Source organism: Saimiri boliviensis, chromosome 1 (assembly GCF_048565385.1).
Source record: "Saimiri boliviensis isolate mSaiBol1 chromosome 1, mSaiBol1.pri, whole genome shotgun sequence".
Lineage (NCBI taxonomy): Eukaryota > Metazoa > Chordata > Mammalia > Primates > Cebidae > Saimiri > Saimiri boliviensis.
In genome coordinates this window covers 71,423,399-71,441,907 of record NC_133449.1, presented here as the reverse complement: position 1 = coordinate 71,441,907, position 18,509 = coordinate 71,423,399, and the positions used below count along the sequence as shown (strand labels likewise).

General features: G+C 36.6%; 1 long non-coding RNA gene across 1 annotated transcript; it reads right to left on the bottom strand.

Moving 5' to 3' along the window:
• Positions 1-1,930: 1,930 nt before the first annotated feature.
• Positions 1,931-17,137, bottom strand: LOC141580862 (uncharacterized). Its single transcript, XR_012513264.1, has 3 exons — positions 16,011-17,137; positions 11,752-11,876; positions 1,931-3,504 (listed from the first exon to the last, which is right to left on the bottom strand). It is a non-coding gene; the product is annotated as an uncharacterized LOC141580862 (long non-coding RNA).
• Positions 17,138-18,509: the final 1,372 nt, after the last annotated feature.

Here is an 18,509-nt window from a genome sequence, read left to right as displayed (position 1 = left end):
TCTTATAAAACTACAGAAATTAAGACAATGTGACCATCATGTGTAGATAGACAAATAGATAAATGAAATAAAATAGAGAATTCACAAATAGACCCACACATACATGGACAACTGATTTTTGACAAGTGACAAAGGCAACTCAATGGAGAGAGAAAAATCTTTTGAACAAATTGTGCTGGAGCAATTGAATATTCATACGCAAAAAAAAATGAACTTTAACCTATACCTCCCCCTGGATATAAAAATTAACTCAAAACAGATCATAAGCCTAGACGTAGGCACTACAACTATAAAACTCTTGGAATAAACATCTTTGTGACCTTGGATTAGGCAATAGCTTCTCAACTATGACACTAAAAACACAAGCACCAAAAGAAAAAATAAATAAATTGGATTTCACCAAAAATATTTGTGCTTCAAAGGATGTTATCAAGATAGTGAAAAGACAACCACAGAATGGGAGCACATATTTGTAAATCATATATCTGAGAAGGAATTTATATGTAGATATATGAAGAAGAAATAGTAAAACTCAACAATAAAAAACAAGTCAATATAAAAATCAGCAAAAGACTTGAATAGATATTTTTTCAATAAAGATATATAATTGCTTAACAAGCACATAAGATTATGTTCAATATCTTTAGTGATTATGCAAATTAAAAACTGCAATGAGCTATTATTGCACAACAATTAGAATAATGAAGATTTCAAAGATTGACAACACCAAGTGTTGGCTAGGATGTGGGGGAGTCTGAGCTTTCATGCTTTTCTAGTCGAAATGTAAAATGGCACAACCTCTTAGGAAAACAGTTTGTCTGTTATTGAAAAAGTTAAACATACATTAATTGTATGATTCAATAGTTCCACTCCTTGATATTTACCCAAGAGAAATGAAGGCACATGTCCCTACAAAGACATGTACATGAATGTTCATAGCTGCTTTGTTTATAATAGCTAAAAATTGGAAACAACCCAAATGTCTATCCACAGGTGAATGGACAAGCAAAATGTTGTATAGGGATAGTCAAATACTAGACAATAAAAAGTGATAAATTACTGATAGATACAACAACATGAAGAAGTCTCAAAACAATTATACTGTGTGAAATAAGTCAGGCAAAAAAGGAGCACCCAACATTTTATTTCATTTATATCAAATCTTAGGCATTGTAAACCAATAGATAACAACAGAAAATGGATCAGCAGTTCCCTGGGGTCAAAGAAGTATTATAAAAAGGCATGAAAAAATGCCTGAGGATAATGGATATATTTACTATCTTGATTGTCAGAATAGTTTCATAGATTTATAGCTACATCAATAATTATCAAATTGTACACCTTAAATATATGCTCTTTACTTTATGTCAAGTATATCTCAATAAAGTTTGATTTGGGTTTTGTTTTGATTTTTGTTTTTTGAAACAGATCTTGCTCTGCCACTCAAGCTGGAATGTAGTGGCATGATCACAGCTCATTGTAGCCATGACTGCCTCAGCCTCCTGAGTAGCTGAGACTACAGATGCACACCACCATGTCCAGCTAATTTTTTTTTTATTTCTTGTAGAGACAAGGTCTCAGTAGGCTGGCCAGGCTACTCTCAAAGTCCTGGGCTTACGCGATCCTCCAGCCTCAGCCTCCCAATGTGTTGGGATTGCAGGCATGAACCACCACTCCCAGCCTACAGTAGTTCTTTTATTTTTATTTTTTTACTTTTTTATTTTTTTAATTGCATTTTAGATTTTGAGGTACATGTGAAGAACATGCAAGATTGTTGCATAGGTACACACATGGCAGTGTGATTTGCTGCCTTCCTCCCCTTCACCTATATCTGGCATTTCTCCCCATGCTATCTCTCCCCACCTCCCCACCCCCGTCCCTCCCCCATTTACCCCCAACAGACCCCAATGTGTAGTGCTCCCCTCCCTGTGTCCATGTGTTCTTATTGTTCAACACCCACCTATGAGTGAGAACATGTGGTGTTTGATTTTCTGCTCTCGTGTCAGTTTGCTGAGAATGATGGTTTCCAGGTTCATCCATGTCCCTACAAAGGACACAAACTTATCGTTTTTGATGGCTGCATAATATTCCATGGTGTATATGTACCACATTTTCCCTGTCCAGTCTATCATCGATGGGCATTTGGGTTGGTTCCAGGTCTTTGCTATTGTAAACAGTGCTGTAATGAACATTCATGTGCATGTGTCCTTATAGTAGAATGATTTATAATCCTTTGGATATATACCCAGTAATGGGATTGCTGGGTCAAATGGAACTTTCTATTTTTTAGGTCCTTAAGGAATCGCTACACTGTCTTTCACAATGATTGAACTAATTTACACTCCCACCAACAGTGTAAAAGTGTTTCCTATTTCTTCACATCCTCTCCAGCATCTGTTGTCTCCATATTTTTTAATGAGCGCCATTCAAACTGGCGTGAGATGGTATCTCAATGTAGTTTTGATTTGCATTTCTCTAATGACCAGTGATGATGAGCATTTTTTCATGTGTTTGTTGGCCTTATATATGTCTTCTTTTGTAAAGTGTCTGTTCATATCCTTCGCCAACTTTTGAATGGGCTTGTTTGTTTTTTTCTGGTAAATCTATTTTAGTTCTTTGTAAATTCTGGATATCAGCCCCTTGTCAGAAGGGTAGACTGCAAAAATTTATTCCCATTCTGTTGGTTGCCAATTCACTCTACTGACTGTTTCTTTTGCCATGCAGAAGCTGTGGAGTTTGATTAGGTCCCATTTGTCTATTTTGGCTTTTGTTGCCAATGCTTTTGGTGTTTTGGTGATGAAGTCCTTGCCTACACCTATGTTCTGAATGGTTTTGCCTAGATTTTCTTCTTGGGTTTTTATGGTGTTAGGTCTTACGTTTAAGTCTTTAGTCCGTCTGGAGGTAATTTTAATGTGAGGTGTCAGGAAGGGGTCCAGTTTCTGTTTTCTGCACATGGCTAGCCAGTTTTCCAAACACCATTTATTAAATAGGGAATCCTTTTCCCGTTGCTTGTTTTTGTCAGGTTTGTCAAAGATCAGATGGTTGTAGATATGTTGTGTTTCCTCTGAGGTCTCTGTTCTGTCCCATTGGTCTATATCTCTATTTTGGTACCAGTACCATGCTGTTTTGATTACTGTAGCCTTGTAGTATAGTTTGAAGTCTGGTAGTGTGATGCCTCTCTCTTTGTTCATTTTGCTTAGAATTGACTTGGCTATGTGGGCTCTCTTTTGGTTCCATATGAAGTTTAAGGTGTTTTTTTTTTTTTTCCAGTTCTGTGAAGAAGGTCATTTGTAGCTTGATGTGAATAGCATTAAATCTGTAAATTACTTCGGGCAGTATGGCCATTTTCACGATATTGATTCTTCCTAGCCATGAACATGGAATGTTTCTCCATCTGTTTGTGTCCTCTCTTCTTTCGTTGAGCAGTGGCTTGTAGTTCTCCTTGAAGAGGTCCTTTACGTTCCTTGTTAGTTGTATTCCTAGGTATTTTATTGTTCTGGGATCCTAGAATTAAAAAGAATGATAATTAATGATAGTTAACATTTATTGGGTTATTTACTGAGTTGTTGTTTATTGCTCTATTGCATACTTGCAAACAAGCCTATAAGGTGTCTATGACTATGATCCTCTCCAATTGACAGATGAGGAAACTGAGGCACAGAATTTCCATAGCTTTAGCAAATTCACACAGTTCTTGAGAGGAAACATTGAGGTAAGAATTCAGACTGGGTAACTCCAAAGCTTCATCCTATGCCCCTAATAATTCATTTCATGTAATATATGTAAATTAAGACATCGCCAGATTAATTGTACTTTAAATAGGTCAGAAAGCCATAAATTGGATTGGAAAGAGTAGAAATCTGATTATATGACTTAGGGCCTGCTCCCAGCACAAGCTTCCCCATTGCCGGAAAGAGGCAGAGGGAAGGTTGATAGTTGCAAGGGGAGATACCAAAAACGAAGAGGGTGGAGGAGGGAGGAGGCCAGTGCTGCCCAAGCATCATTACCCTTCTCCTACATTTTTATTTTGCTATGCTTTATTTCTATTTGACTGGTGCCATGACCTTTAGAGAGTTACCATTTAAATAAAGAGATGAATCTTTTCAGTGGCTCCAGAATTATATTTCTCCATCTTCTCTAATTATTTAGCAAAAAAACTTTACTTCTTTCAACTCACTGTTTCTTATTCTTTACAAAACGGGAGAACCAACTTTCAAAAAAAGTCAGTGTTGGTTTTGCAATCCAAATAAGTGGGACCTTGAGCAAGTCAACTTTTGGGAGGCTCCATTTTCTTATCCATAAGAAACAGGGTTAATTTGTGCTAGATGGCCTCTGAGATGCTATCCTAGCTTTAAAATTATCTGATTTCATGTTTTGTTCCTATCTGGTTTGTGTACAGGAATTTGAAAATCCCATGTTCTTTTTGTTCTTTCTGGTGGGAAGGATTCTTCTTCCCCTCATTATGTCTCCTTTTGCTACTCTTCTTCTTCTAAATTTTGTAACATATTTTATGTTTGAACAAAGAATTCTAAGAGCTCCCGGCTTCCCTGGGTCTGAGGGAACCAAGGCTGAAGGGCTGCTCACTGATCAACAAAAGGAGGCAGAGAGAGAAACTGCCAATGGTGTGGAGAAGAGCAGAGAGGAATCACTTGCTTCCAGGGCACCAAAGCAAGACATTCAAGAGAGAGAAAGAACTCTACGCCTTTAGTTAGAAAACTTCACATAAAGGAGAGGAATTTTTCATACTGCTTTTCCACCACCACAGAATTCTTCCAGCTCACAGATGTCTAAACTCCTCAAAAACCCTATTTGATGTACAATTTTAAGTATAAATAAATGTATCTGAATACTTGTCAAAAAATTAAGATTTTTGGCTGGGCACAGTGGCTCATGCCTGTAATCCCAGCACTTTGGGAGGCCAAGGCGGGCGGATCACCTGAGGTTGGGAGTTCCAGAACAGCCTGACCAATATGGAGAAACCTCATCTCTACTAGAAACACAAAAATTAGCTGGGTTTGGTGGTGCCCGCCTGTAGTCCTAGCTACTCTGGAGGGTGAGGCAGAAGAATGGCTTGAACCTGGGAGGCAGAGGTTGTAGTGAGCCGAGATGGCGCCATTGCACTCCAGCCTGAGCAACAAGAGCAAAACTTTGTCTCAAAAATAAATAACTAAATAAAAATATGACTTTTTCCACACAGCTAATAATGTTGAGATTCTTTCTTTTCTTTTTTCTTTTCTTTCTATCTTTCCTTTCTTTCTTTTTTCTTTCCTTCTTTCCTTTCTTCCTCTTTCCTTCCTTCCTTCCTTTCTTCTTCCTTCCTTCCTTCCTTCTCTTTCTTTCTTCCTTCTTTTTCTTTCTGTCTTTCCTTCTTTTTCTTTCTTTCTTTCTTCTTTCCTTCTGTGTGTGTGTGTGTGTGTGTGTGTGTGTGTGTGTGTGTGTGTGTGCGCCTTGCTTTTTTGCCGAGCTGGAGTGCAGTGGAAAAATCACGAATCACTGTACCCTCAACCTCCTGAGCTCAAGTCATCTCCCACCTCAGCCTCAGGAGAAGCCGGGATTACAGGTGCACATCACTATGCCCAGCTAATTACTTTCTGTTGAGATGGAGTCTCCCCATGTTGCCCAGGCTCAGGAGAAGCCGAGGTTACAGGTGCACCTCACTATGCCCAGCTAATTACTTTTTGTTGAGATGGAGTCGCTCTATGTTGCCCAGGCTGGTCTCAAACTCCTGGGCTCAAGCAATTCTCTCGCCTAGGCCTCCCAAAGTGCTAGGATTACAAGCATGGGCCACTGCACCTGGCTGGGATTTCTTTTAGAACTTTAAAAATATAAATTACATTCTTAGATTTCCAGTTACATAAAAATGTCATCAAAATAAAAAATCATAACTTTAGTGATAATAGAAACTGAATTTGAATGTGCTTTGAGATGGCTTTAACTCCTGATTTTTCTTTCTTGCAAAACAAAGAATATCCAGTACTGCTGAGAAATATAATTTTATTAATTCAAATTTCCTTTAGAAGAGTACAAACAAGTTCATAGAAAGATATATAATATTCACATTACCTGGGAGACAAAGATTTGAAAAAAGGGAGAGGGCTCAAATATAATATATTTTTCTTGTTTAAAGTAATTTTAATTCCTTTTCTGAAAACATAAGAGATTTGCATTCTGTGTTGCCAACATTTTTGTGTTGAAATTTCAACATTAAAATTACATCACATAGACTTTAAATGTTTATTAAATGAATTAATAAACTTTATTATTTATGTGGAAGTTAAAAAATCTTGAAACCGTAATGAACATAATGAAGATATTCATCTCTTTTATATATAAACAACGGGGAATTAATCACTTCCCAAACCAAATACAAATGATTAAAAGAGCTGACTATACTGCCTTTATAAAAGTAACTCTTAAAATAAGAAAACAGTGTGAAGAAACAAGGAATATGCTATAAACCAGGAGATACCAAATAAGAAATAGATTGAAATGAGCTAATACCACAATTGTAAGTCATAGTTTAAAAATTAACAGTAAAATTAATTAAATGCTATATTTATCAAAAATTAAATTTAAAAAATATGAGTATTATAGGTTTAGAGATTTTTAATATATTGATTTTAGTCCATTTATCTTTTTATAAGGGTAAGTTTTTTACATTAAAAAAAAGTAATCAAAAAGCACAGAGCTACCTGAAAGAAGCATCCTAGATGTTCTCTATGAACAGTCATATATAGTTTTGCTTAAATGAAATCATAAGATACTCATGCCACTTGCTTTTTTTCACTTGAGAATATATAATATTTCTCCTTGCTTTTTCTTTCTTTTTTTTTAATTGCATTTTAGGTTTTGGGGTACATGTGAAGAACATGCAAGATTGTTGCATAGGTACACACATGGCAGTGTGGTTTGCTGCCTTCCTTCCCCTCACCTGTATCTGTCATTTCTCCCCATGCTATCTCTTCCCACCTCCCCACCCCCCCGTCCCTCCCCCATTTCCCCCCAACGGACCCCAATGTGTAGTGCTCCCCTCCCTGTGTCCATGTGTTCTCATTGTTCAACAACCGCCTATGGGTGAGAACATAGATTTGCTTAATGTGTCTCATGGTTGGTAACATGCTGTTTCATGGATATGCCATTATTTACTTAAATAATTTCTACTACAAATGAGGCAATACCTTTACAGGTATCTTTGCTCACTTGTACAAGGATGTCTGCAGGATAACCTCCTTGAAATACTGAGTTCAAAGATGTGAACACTTAAAATTTTGATAGATGTGGCTGGATTGACCACAAAATGTTTTCCAAGTACCTTTTTGGATTGCTGTTTGATAGGTAGAGATCTATACAGACTTTCTTTGGGTCTGAATATGGTGTATGTGGATTCTCAGTGATTCTCTGTGCCCTCTCATCTCAGCCTTATTTATGGACTCCATTTGATTTAAAATCTATATGCTAGGCCCGCTGCGATGGCTCAGGCCTGTAATCCCAGCACTTTGGGAGACCAAGGCGGGTGGATCATGAGGTCAGGAGTTCAAGACCAGCCTGGCCAACATGGCGAAACTCCATCTCTACTTAAAATACAAAAATCAGCCGCACATGGTGGTGGCTGCCTACTCAGGACGCTGAGGTGGGAGAATCGCTTGCAACTGGTCGGTGGAGGTTGCTGTGAGCCAAGATCGCACCACTGCACTCCAGCCTGGGACATAGAGTGAGACTCCATATCAAAAAAAAAAAAAAAAAAAAAAAAAAAAAAAAAAAAAAAAAATCGATATGCGAAGTATTTCTCTACTAGACTCTGCATTCTTTCATCTAAAGGAGACAGCAAGCTGTTTAGAGACTGTATCAACCACGATTACTAGATTGGTTCTGTTTTCCTCTTCTGTAATGATGTCTGACATCTCTCCACTTGAGTTCACTCTTCTAGTTAGAAATTTATCCTCTTTCTATGGGGCATAGTTATTAATTTCAGATTCTTTCTCCCAATTCAGGGATTAGCAGACACCTGCTTTCTTCAGAAAGAAGACAACACTAATTTTTTTTCTCCAGCATCTTTTATTTCTTCTCTTTTCTTTCTGTAAAAGCTCACCTTATGGTTGGAATCTACTACCTCTGAGTTATTCTACTCTGGCTTTTTCCCATCTTCTTCCCAAACAGAGAAAAGCAAAATTGAGTCCTGATGGTTCTTCCATTTTCTGGTGAGTCTTCACTCTCTATGAAAACAAGGGAGGACTTATGTTCTAGAAGGAGCTCTTTGAATTTTTCTTTCCTTGACTGTCCACACATCCTCTCAATACACTTCCCTGCTAATTAAGGAGGCCAAGAGGGAGTCTGGAAATGCATCCATTCATGTTTCCTATAGTACTGGATCCAAAAGACTGAGATAGGATCTGTAGATCGGGATTCCCGGTATCTCCTATCATCACAAACGTTATCAAGTATTATTTAATGAGCACTGCAGAGATTTCGTTGCTGCTGCTTGTTTTGAGGTTTTAGGACTAACAAAGAATTATCATCCTAAAAATACCATGCCATTTCCCCTGGAAGTCCCAATGATGCCAGTTTAGGCCCACCCAAAGGGGGCTACCCTTCATGCCTTGGAGCCATATAATCTTCACTTTTCAACCATGTTTTCACTATAGTTATTTGTGATGACGGGAGGCTTGTCTCTTCTTGTTTCTGTAGAAGGGGGAGTATCTATTCCCATTGGGTAAAAACATGGGAGAACATCTTGCGAGGTCTTTCTCTCTGTCTCACTCTTTACGTTTCTCTGAAAGAGAAAGCTGAGTTTTCTTGATTGTTGAGACTGGGAGAAAACAAGAAAAGAAAATGAAGCATGGAGGCTCAGCCTTGGCTGAGTTGCTGTTTTTGGCAGCCTGTTATCAGACTGGCATAATTAGCTCTGGATTGGGAGACCTTTACTGGGTAGGTTATTCAATTAAACAGAAGTTTTGAATATTAGCCAGCCTAGATTTATGCCTTGTTGGGCAATCAGCTGTTTTTGTTTGTTTGTTTGTTTGTTTTTTGTTTTTTTTGGGGGGGGGGTTTGAAACATAGTCTTGCTCTGATGCTCAAGCTGGAGTGCAGTGGCATGACCTCAGCTCACTGCAACCTCCATCTCCAGGGTTCAAGTGATTCTAGTGCATCAGCCTCCCAAGTAGCTGGCATTACTGGTGCCCGCCACCACTCCTGGCTTTTTCTTTTTAATGTTTAGTAGAGTTGGAATTTCACCATGTTGGCGAGACTGGTCTTGAACTCCTGACTTCAAGTGATCCACCTGCCTTGGCCTCCCAAAACACTGGGATTACAAACATAAGCCACTGAGCCCAGGCCCCTTTTTTTTCCCAAATGTTGATATTTCTCCATTTGTCATACTCCATGTGTATCACTCAACTGGTACCTAACCCAGGGGCTTGAAGGTGAGCAAGAGTATTATTTTTCAGCCCCATAAACTCCAATATCCCTATATTTGTAGGGTTGTAGAATTTGCACATCCAAAAAAGAAAAAGTATTCTTTCCCTTGGCATAATCCAGGAATGTGATGTTGAAAATGAAGACAAATTCTGATTTTAAAAATATATTCTAGTGGAGAACTAGCTACTAAAGTATAGAAAACCAAATACCTATATTATTGAGAAATAATACATTTATTATTTTTGTGAAATTCTTCTGACCATTTCTTGTCTTATCTACCCTGGAGATTTAAAGAAATTTCTAAATTATATGCCCATACAACATTTCTGGAAATCAGTTTTTACAAAGACTTTTTAAAGTTCAATATTCTAGTAAGTTGTTTTTATAATTCTCAGATATTTACCTGCAATCACAGAACAGCCGCATTAGGTAAGGTGTGGTACCTGATGAGAGTTGAGGGCCGGGACAATCAGGCTTTAGCTGCTATTCTAACTAACCAAGAGATCAATCCAAAAGCATTTCTACTTGCTTCCCTCTCCCTCCCATACAAACGCAATAGATCCCTTGATTTAAATAATCAAATATAAAAATTATAAGATTCACTGTATGCAAAAAAAAAGATGTTTCATCTTAAGGGAAAACTTTTAAAAATGGATATCTAGTAATATATTTGTATTCCCTTCTTGCCCATGATAATTTATCACTGTGAAAACTCAGGCAGAAGAAGACACAGAAAACCCACTATGCAAAACCTCAGCATGACCTGGAAACTGATACCAGCAACACCTGAGAGGTATTTTCTCAATGAATCAGCCACAGGAAAACCCTGTTTGAATATCCTTCACCTATTTTAGAGGGAAGGATCTTGTCTCCTCTCTTCCCAATCATCTTTTTAGAAAATGTTGGTTTCACAAAAGAAAGAATCCTCCAGAGAAGGTGCTTTTCCACTTGCCCTTACCTTTCAAACTTGCATGTTTTTACCAGTTTCAATAAAACCTGGGTCTTGAAAATGTCCAAGTAAAAAAGAAGTTATGTTATGAGAAAAGAAAGACATTTCTCAAAATAACTGCTTTTCTGATTTAAAAAAGCACACATTCATTTTAAAAACTGAAATATGCAGAAAAACAGAAAAAAGAACGTAAGTAGTATTCATCACCTTATAACCGCAATTAATAGATTAATATTCTTCATTGATTTTACCCCCAGGTATACTCAAACGTACACATAATTGCAACAAATATGTTTTTGACTTTTTCTTTTTATATATTTTAAGTTTTTTATCATTTCTTCAAATATGTTATATATTAGCATCATATATTCCTTTATATAATAAAGAGGATTCTAACTTTTCAAAGCCATGATGTTCCTAACAGACAAATTTACAAAGAAGATTAACAGGTAACTCCAAAAAAAGGGGGAAAATAATTGCTAAACCGTGATATGTTAAATTCGCATGTAGTAAAAATGCAGTTTTTAAAGTTAGGATTATTTTTTACCTACAAATTTGAGGAAGGCAGTGTTTAAATCATTGTATACAATGCTGACTGATAACTCAGTGGGATATCTTTAAAGCGACAAACATTTTAATATCTGTTAGAGATATTAAAAGGAATTCTAATTTCCAGATATGTATCTAATAATATAGGGAGGGCCATATAATCTGCAACACACACACACACACACACACACACACACACACACACACAATATGCCCTATAGCTTAGTTTGCAACTATAAAAAAATAAAACTTGAGAGAAACTATTCAAAAATAGAGTATACATTATGCCATAACTAAGCTTTGTAATGTTAGACAGTAATTAAAAATAATCTAAAGTTTACCTAATAATTTTAAAAGATATATGTTACAAGCAAAAACAAAACACATTATTGTGTAAAAACTTACATCTGAAGATAGATATTGCTACTAGCTGCATTTGGATGTGAGATTCTAGATTATTTTTTCTGCAATATTTCTTTTCCTGTCCCATTTTGATAATTTGTTCTTTAACTTTCTGTCATGCTTATCCAACCTTTTCTTTTCTTGCTTTTTTTTTCTTTAGCGATAGTGTCTTGCCCTGTCACTCAGGCTGGAGAGCAGTGGCACAATCACAGCTCACTGCAGCTTTGAACTCCTGGCCTCAAGTGATCCTCCTGCCTCAGTCTCCCAACTAGCTGGGATTACAGGTACAAGCTACTGTGCCCAGCTACTTTCCCAATCTTTAATAGTGACTGCAACTGTGACAAGAGCAGAGGAAGTGGAGGAAAGGAAAAGAGACAATTATTACTAAATAAGCAGCTGCATACACTAAAATGATTAAATTATCTCATTTTACTTACCATACAAACATCAAAAATTTATGGCCAAAATTATGAGCCATCGTTTTTTCTTATTTTCAATATAAATTTTCACAAATGCATCTTTTATTCTTGAATGTTATAAATGCCTGATGAATTGACTCCAGCTGTGAATTGAGAGGAGGGGTAGGGAGTTATTTTCATTCAATGTCATAATACAGCTCTCTAGAACAACTTCCAAAATAAAACCAACAGCTGGCAGAGCATGGTGGCTCATGCCTGTAATCCCAACATTTTGGGAGGCCAAGGTGGAAGGATTGCTTGAGGTCAGGAGTTCAAGCCTAGCCTGGGCAACATAGAGAGCTTCCCATCTCTACCGAAAAAAAAAAAAAAAAAAAAAAATAGCCAGGTGTGGTGGCTCACACCTATAGTCCCAGCTACTTGGGAGGCTGAGACAGGATGATAACTTGAGTCCAGGAGTTCAAGGTTGCAGTGAGCTATGATCAAGCCACTATACATGATATCAAGCCTAGCCTGGGCAACAGACAAAAAAAATTAAGTTAAAATAATATTTTATGAACACAAAATGATAGATTTCATGCACATGAACTAGCTATGAAGACAATCACCACTGAACACATATTTCCACAGGGTATTAGGGAAGACCCATGTCTTTTCAGGTCTTCCCTAATTTGTCAGATCTCTGTACACAGGTAATTAATGAATAATGCATACATGCATTAATTAATTAAAAACAATGTCTGGACTGGTTCATTTAAAACATGACTGGCAATTTCTAGTGCTTGCTAGGATACACTGAATATGAATTTGATGATTTGATATTTGTTTTGAAGGATTGGCTACATTTTAAAAAGCAAACACCACTGATGGACTATGAGACTCCAGTCTCTAGAAACGGGCAAATCTCATAGACCAACTTGACCCATGCCTTCAAACTCAAAGTTTCCTACAATCTCATTCAAAGTAATGGCATGCTGTGTCCAGTTATTAATTATACAGCTGCTACTGTAATGGCTAATGGCATTATATAAAGATGTATCCTCAAAGAGATTTAGGTCTTTCTGTCCTTCCCTTAACAAGAGCACGTTGTTCCTTATTGTAATGTCCCATCAAAGCTGATGTTACAAATATTCTATTCCTTGTGATGGGACTTCAGCTCATGGTTGGGAAACATGAGGAAAGCTAAGTACAAAGTAATTTGCAAAGTAATAACAGTGTTTCCTACCCAGGTGATGGCTCAGAGGGGATTTAATTGGATAAAATTACCCCATTCCAAGAATAATACTTTATACTTTATGTCATAATTATCACTGGAGGATCTTGGAGAGATTTATGAACATTGATTAAACATCAGCACACCATTTTGAGGGAGGCAATATTAACAGTATTCTACTGAGCTCAGAGAAGGATGGTTTCCTATTCCAAAGCACACAGCTAACAGTCAAGTAATAAGCCGCATCTGTACTGACCTGATGTTAGGGCTGCCGTTAAGTAAGATTATAGAGCTTTGGGAGCATCTCACTTCCATAACATATCATAACCAAAGAGGCAAAAAAAAAAAAAAAAAAAAAAAAAAAAAAAAAAAAAAAAAGTTTCTTACTTCCCAGTGTATCTTATAATAACCACAGATAAATGCATTTCTTCTTTTTTTTTTTTTTTAAATTAGTTTTTCTTTTTTTCTTAACCTTCCTCTGGGAAATAAATGCATTTCTGACCATCAGAGTTGGAAAATAGTTGATTCATCTTTCTTGATCTCCTAAGATTTTAGTTGGAAAAGTTCTTTTCATAATTAGTTTGCTTTCCCCCGTTCAGCTGTAAACATTTGGCATCAGAATCAAATATGAAATTTGCAAATCACTGGAACTCGGAGGAATATCAAAAATAGGACCAACAGGGCACCGTGGCTCACATCTGTAATCCCAGCACTTTCGGAGGCCGAGGCTGGCAGATCACCTGAGGCCAGGAATTCGAGACCAGCCTGGTCAACATGGTGAAAACCAATTTCTACTAAAAATACACACAAAAAATTAGTCGGGCATGGTTTGCAGGTGCCTGAAATTCCAGCTACACAGTAGGCTGAAGCAAGAGAATCGCATGAACCTGGAAGCAAGGGGTGGAGGTTGCAGTGAGCTGAGGTCACACCATTGAACTCCAGCCTGGGCAACAAGAGCGAAACTCAGTCTCAGAAAAAAAAAAAAAAATAGGGCAAAGTATTTTTTATTTCCAGATGAGGAATCTAGGGCTCAAGCAGGAGTGAGGATAAAAAGAGGTCTCAGTCTAAATAATAAAGAGGCTTTACCATTGTTGAGATGCCTCTGGTTACAAAGAATGCCCCCACATGGCTTTTAAGGCCCTGACTACTTCCTTAGTTTGCTGAGCAATTGAGCATCCTGAGTTGAATAGGTATAAATAATTCTGTGGCCTAGCATAAAAGTGAAACTAATGGCAGAAGGGCAAGTTTTCCGCTCAGTCCAATCCAACATTTAAAAAAAATCAAATTCTAAAGTTCTAATTTCATTGTTATAACAACCTCAATAGAGTTGGATGCTACCAAAATGAAATAACTTGTATAAAAACTTCTATTCCAGTGCCTGGCATAGAAGAAGCTCTCAATCAACATCTCTTTTGCTTTGGCTAGCCCTCCCCATCTCCGCTAGCCTTCCCAGAGCCTGAGATCTGAAATTGCTTAATCCACATATCTGTATGTGCCTTAAATACTGCAGAGCAGATTTTGTTTATTTGCAGAAGCTTCAGCTACTCTATCAGATGTTTCTTTAAAAGCTTATAAATAATTCTTTAAGCTTTCTTTAAAAACAAATAAATATTAAAATGAATGTGCTTGCATTAAAGTTCATAATCAATAAAGTATGATCAGGAGTGGAGTTAAAGAAAGTTGTGTATCTACAAATTAGTCAAACTAGTAAGTAGATGTCAGAGCCTGTGTTTAGTATGAAAGTCTCAAAATCTCTCAGTGAAGTTGTAGACCCTCAATTCTGTAAGTGTTCCTCCTGGCCAAACTTCCTGCTTTGGGAAGGTGAGCGAGGCTCTTTGTCTTCACACAAAAAATGAATTCTAGTTTCCCTTTGCTCAACAAGCCCAGAAGAAATCAAAACATAGAGATGAAACTGTTGTTGTTGTTGTTGTTGTTGTTGTTGTTAAGCTTCCTTCTACACAGCTCAGCTGACAAATTAGTCACACAAAGATAGGTTCTGATGACCCAGTGATCTTTCCTTTATTCCACTATGTTTAAAATACCTTTTCATCAATTATTTCAGAAATTCTTTACAGTAACAAAAAATATGATGACAATGATGATAATGACGAACAACCGGTAATGTGGCTACATCTGTTTAACTGCCTTTTAAAAATAGACACCGTGACAAGGCTAACCATTTTTGCTGTTCTCTTTTAGAAGACACAAAACGTCTCATATTTAAATCTTGATTCTTTCACCTTCCCCTCGCCCCCCCCACCACCACATGACAGAGTATTCAACACATAATCAAATGATTTCACTATATTGCAGGAGAAAATATTTAGGAAGTAAAACTATGTCTTTAACATTTCCAAGGAAAATAATTCATATCTGATAAAAGCAATACTTTTAGATATGTCACATGCAAAAAGGGTACCATATAATTAGAAGTGAATTTAGACAGAAAGACAGAAAGATGAGATGTAAAAGTGCATAATTAGTGCACTGTTATAATTAGCAAATACTTCTCAATCCCACGGTAACTGCACTCTGAAAAGGACTCCTGCCAGTTAACCGGTATTTCCTGAAAGCAATTTTCTTCTTTCTCTTTAAGTATAAAGTTTGAATCACTGTCTTTTTGAAAACCATGTTACAAAATGTCATAAATTGATGTATGTCTATATGACAGTTTTTAAAATGCAAAAAGGCATATTAGCTATAAGGATAAAACAATTATATTTGTAGAATAAAAGAACTGTAATCAATCTATATAATGACTTTGTGTCATATATATAACTTTGAGAGTGCTCTTTCAAAAATAAACATTATTTGCATCACAAAAAATACCTTTGAAGAACAGAGAAGCAAACATTTCACATGGAATATGGTGAATCAGTTCAAAGTACCTGGCAACAAAAACAGTGAAATTTTCTGGGGATATAAGTGGAACTTTCTGGAGAAGTTTAAATATTTTTAATCTAACAGTAGATGATAAGGAAAGAAAGAGAAAAAAGCAAAAATAAATATTTTTTCATTTTTTTCTCATAATCAGCCAAATGTTTATGTAATACAATGATACACTTACAGAGGGATTTTTTCCAGTTTGAAAACAGGACTCAGGAGGCTGACTTCCAGTACACAGCCTTTTATTGTAAACAATCGTGTGTTCCTCAACTTCATCTGTGAAATGGGGTTGATGATGTGTTCTCACAGGGTTTGGAGGAGTAAACTAAGACAGTAGGCCTGAAGAGGGGGAGGGACATGTTTTTTGAACTGTGATATTTTGTTAAATTAAAGACAAAAACTGAATTCTCATTCATATCCCTGAGTATCAAAGGCTTGTTTAGAACAGAAAATTAACTTCACCTGAATAATAATGTTCTGAGTGAAACAGTATAAAACCAAAAAGTTGGCAAAATTACCAATTACAGGCAACAGGACCCAAAAGTTAGTCAAACTCTTTCAGACAAATTGAGATTGGCTGGGACAGAAGTGACATATGGTGACATTAGTGAGAAGGGCAGCCTGATAGCAGAACATAGGGAAAAGACTGATTTATGAAATTTGCAACAGACTGGCCTTTTAAACACAATCCAAAAAATGTCAGTGACAATGAGAAAGGTAGGTAAACTCTGAAACAATCTTTGAAGCTCATGTCTTCTTGAAAGTTTCCAAGAAGACAGAAGTAGGATGGTGGGAATGACTTTGGTGTCTAGGTTAACTGGAGTGTACAAAGTATATAACGACTCTGAGTGGCTTCCTTCAGCCTATGGCAATGGTTAAGATTTTTTTTGAGGAGATGTTCTTCAAGAGGGGACCTGTCACACCACTGAATGGTCCCCTAAGCACAAGGAGGAGAACACACTTGGCTCATAGGTTTGTGATTATTGTTCACATCAGCTTCTGGCTCCTATACTGCTTTGTAAATGTCTTTAAGACCACTTGCTGCTCCCTGGAATGATTCTAATATAGTAGGTACATTAGAGACAATGCAGTAAGAACAGCCTATATGAAAAAGAACTAGGTATGTAGCTCTTAAAGTGTGCCCATTTAGAATTATTGGAGTGGAAAAATTTTATAAACAAGCTGAAATTTAAAAGTGATAGGAAAAAAATGCTAAATAATACCAGCAATAGGAATAGACATTTTTAGAAAGTGTTTTTAATCAGCTCCCCACATGGGGTTAACCAACTGTGTCAGCAGAACTAAATTACAGAATCATATCAAAAAAAAAAAAAAAAAAAAAACAAACAAACAAACAAAAAAAAAAACAGACAATTTTGGAAAAAATTCAAATTCAAACTATTCTCTCCTGGAGTAAAAAGCTAAAGGCACCAAGGAAGGCTTATTGGTTGAGCTTCTGAACAAATAAGCCCTAAGCACATAATGAGTTAAGAATATCCAAAAATAAGTAGTACTTTTCAGTCTAAATTAGTTTAGAATTTTTAAAGGGTGTTAGCCAACTGTCAAAGAAATGCAAAAGTCAAAATTAAAGAGAGTTAAATACTCAAGGAGAAAAAAGGTAGCTACCAGATACAGAATCATAAAGTCAAGAAAGTGGCTGTGGACACTTGGTTCTCATCAGGTCAGGAGAGCAGTTGGTCTCACTGAGCCAACAATTGCCGGTAGTGGGATATTGCTGAAAATTTAAATAGGACTGAGTTTGACTTTCAAAGCAGTCGTTTCCAGAGCATTTGAAGTTCATCCACACTCTGCTTTGTGCTTGGATATTGACTGAGAATCAAGAGAAAATGACAGTTATTAAAAGAGCCATAACTATCCATTTTCAACTTTGTGAATTTCAAGTTCTCAAGCATCTTGGTCATGCTAAGCAATGCCTAGCATGCTTAGGAGGTAGGAATACCTTAGGAGGTAGGGAAAGGTGGTCTGGCCAGTGGAGAAGGGATTAAGTGTTTTAACTTCTAAAACACCAACAAATATCCAGACAAAATTTAAGGGGAACAAAAAGTAATCCTGTGCTTTTGACATCTTTCTGTTTACTTTAGTTCTTTCAGGTGTATCCTTCAACGAAAACCTAAGTTGTCATTTTCAGATTTAAAGGTCAATATGTGGAGGTTACAGTGCCTGAAGGAATTCTTCTGAGAATTTCCCCGCAGGGAGGATTTTAAAAAGGGGGGAGTTGACAGTGAATAAATATTTTTAAGTCAAAAATAGAAGTTTTTATGTTTTTATTCCTTGGAATATAAAACACAAGATTTTAGTGTTTTGAAGGTTTTTATGAGAAATTATTGCCATTTTTATTGAATCTGATATATTTTTCGAAAATTGCCTGTTATAATAAATTCAGGCCTTAGAAATGTCTAAAATTGTAGTAATTATATTTCAAAATGCTGTCTTGTAAAATAGATTTAATAGAGTTTGCTGATAGCAACAAGTATGGCAGTTACAGTTTTACAAGACACAATTCCATTTTAAATGATAATGCTGCATTGTAAAACTAATTTCTTCACAAAATTACTGTTCATCTTTTCCTAATTGTCAGTGTTCATTTCTTACCATCCTGAATAGTTCTGCTCTTCATGGTCATTTTGTGATATTTGTTGAACAGGACTTGGTCATGCTG